Here is a 3,245-nt window from a genome sequence, read left to right as displayed (position 1 = left end):
AAAAGCCATGGGTTCAATGGCTGTAACATCATGAGTGGTAGGAGAAGACCTATGTAACCAATCATGGCCTAAAGAAGATTTATAACCAAAACTTCATCATGAACAACTGTGTGATCATTGGTAAGTTGAGTATTGTCAAGACTTAGCTCATTTGCCATCAGTGAGCCCATATGCCTAATGTTAGGCTGTTCCATGTGATCCAATAGAATATGTCATGCTTGTTGCCCATTTGGGAAGCATGTCCATTAAGACTTGTTGCATCTCTTACTGAATATTGAGGCATGTCCTTTTGCTACAAAAGGGAAATAATTTTCACAGAAAGCAACATCCCGAGAAGCATAAATGTACTTATCTTTGAGATCCAAGAAATGATATCCCTTTTGACCATTAGGATAGCCTACAAACACACCCGGTGAAGATCGCAAGGTAAATTTGTCTCGAGACCTAATGTTTATATGCTCATAACACAAGCAACCAAAGCTCCTCAAGTGTTCATAAGTTGGAGCTTTTCCAATCAATAATTCATATGGTGTTTTGTTGTGCAAAACAGAAAAAGGCGTTCGATTAATTCAGTAGGCTACTGTCAAGACACACTCACCCAAAAATCAAATGGGCAAACTAGCATGAAATTGTAACGCCCTAGCAACCTTCAATATATGTTGATGCTTACATTTCACTACTCCATTTTATTGTGGAATGTTAATGCAACTATATTGACGTTCCATCGCATTTTCACTGTAATGAGCTAACAAATCCTCATGGTCGAATTCGAGACCATTGTCAGTCCACAAAATCTTAACTATCAAATTAAACTTATTCTTCACCCAATGAAAAAAATGAAGTAGATATTTTCGTGTTTTAGACTTAAATTTCATGAGATAAACCTAGGTGACTCGATTGGAATCATCTATAATGGTGAGAAAATAATGTGCTCTAAAATAAGATTGAGTGCGATATGGACCCTAGATATCAAAATGAATTAATTCAAAAATGCAATTAGTTTTATTTGTATGCATAGGAAAAGGTAATCGTGTCTGTTTCGCTTGGCAGCATGCATCATAAAATAAATATTTTTACGCATCAAAGTGACAAGATAAGTTTGGAATCACAAAGAATCGATGAATTGGTAGATTTCCCAATCGACGATGCCATAAACTCGCGTTCCACTACTTGTTTGCCACCAGTGCCATGCCCCCTCTCGTGGATTCTAAGAAATGTAAGCCTCTTCTTATTTTACCCACTCCAATTAGCTTCTTCGAACGAAAGTCCTATATCACATAGAAATCAGGCCATAATATCAGTATACAATTCAAGTCTTTTGTCAGTTATGTCATTGATATCAAATTATAACAAAACTCTGGTATGCCAAGGACATTATTCAGAACCAAACTTTAGCCAAGGATCACTTACGCTAAGACCCACACATTAATTGTCACTCTATTAGGAATCTCAACTAGGGGTATGTTAGGATTCTTAACCACATTGGACAGTATATCAATCAAATAGGAAATGTGATTGATGGCCTCTATATTGATGACCCAAGGTATTATTAATGTAGTCTTACTAGAAAAATTATCATTCATGGAGTTTGTAGCCATCATATTTACAGAGGGAGTCTTCTGGGTTTGTGTCTTTAATAAAGCCATTAGCTGTTGGTGTTGTGTACTTGATAGGCCTGGATTTGGAAGAGATCTGATTTCAACATATGCTATGAAAGATCCACCCATGTGTGCCCTTATGTGTGATGTGACGCACCATTGTCATGACTCGCTCTTTGTCCCCGTCCTTGATTTCCAACATGATTTTGTAGTTTATGCCACTAAGAAGGATACCCATTTCGCACATAACAGTCGTTACGTGTGTGGGTCTTCTTGTGGCAGTCAGTGCAACGAAAATTCCCATCATCATCACTTTCACTATTCCTACTGACGCGTGTCTCTCGAGTCCTTTCTTTGGTCTGATTCATGGCCCTCATTTGTCCACGTCCAGTGTTTTTTGCCATCAACAATGTTGCCTCAACGAACGGTGTCTTAGCAACGATGACTAACGTTTGTTTTTCCTTATGTGCAGCAACGACATATGCTTGGCCAATGGATGGTAGCGGTTCAATGCTTAATATCTAAAATTGAACGGTGGAGAAGATGTCATCAAGACCCATTAAAAAAATCATATACCTTCTCCTCTTCCCTCATGATCTGAACCTTCTTGGTTACACCACAAGTATAACTGTATGTGCACATAAGAATCGGGGTTAGGGGATTGTAACTCACCCCAAATGACTTTCAATTTTTCATAATATGAAGAAATCGAGGTCTTCTCTTGTTGAAGGAAAGCAATGGCACGTTTCAACTCGTAAATTTTGGGAACAATCCCTTGAGTGAAGCGTTCTTCCAAGTCTAACTAAACTTCACTTACGGTTGTCGTAACGTGCAGGTCCGGGAACCCGACCGCTAGACGTGAATGTGAAAACTCACTAAAAAATTAAACTAGGAGTCCCCACCAATCTTTTTTTACTAGGTGCGATTGGCCACCTATTGACTCGATTCTAATCGATGAAAACTTAAATTAATTTTTAGCCCATCGAAAAGAACCTTAAACCGGTCTACAATTTTCTGGATCTAGGTTCGGGAGTACGGTTACGCCCGGGGAAATATTAGCACCACCGGAACGCCCGTTCCATGAACGGTACCCTTTTTAGATTATCCTATTGGGCTTTTATTTTTTAATTTCACTAGATTTCCTTCAATTATTATTTTTTATTTTATCTCCTATTAACCTAAAATGGAATGCAAATGGGTGGCGAGATGAAATGCACGGCGTGAGATAAAAATGCCGGACAAATAACCTTTTATCGAGGATATTTTTTGAATCCGCCCATCATACTGGTGGGAAACCTCGGGATATTCTCTCACTTAGGGAATTATCCGAGAAACTCGTCTTCGCAAATTCAACGAATAAATCCCATCATCGGGGTCATCCGTACGTTTTTTTTTTTAAATAATATTCTTGTGCATAATGAACCCAATTCGGGCAAAAGCCTTTTATTAACGATGGGTTCTTGAGCCCTCCCATCATACTGGCGAGACCCGAGGATATCTTTTCACCTAAGGAACTTTTCGAGAAATACCCACCTTCACAGGATCCCCGAAAGATCCCATCATCGGGGTTTAAACTCGAAAACAAAAATATTAATATGCAATGATATGTATGATGCAATATGTATATGCTATGCTAATGCAATTATC

Source organism: Theobroma cacao, chromosome 10, assembly GCF_000208745.1.
Source record: "Theobroma cacao cultivar B97-61/B2 chromosome 10, Criollo_cocoa_genome_V2, whole genome shotgun sequence".
Taxonomy (NCBI): Eukaryota; Viridiplantae; Streptophyta; class Magnoliopsida; order Malvales; family Malvaceae; genus Theobroma; species Theobroma cacao.
This window is presented reverse-complemented; position numbering follows the sequence as displayed.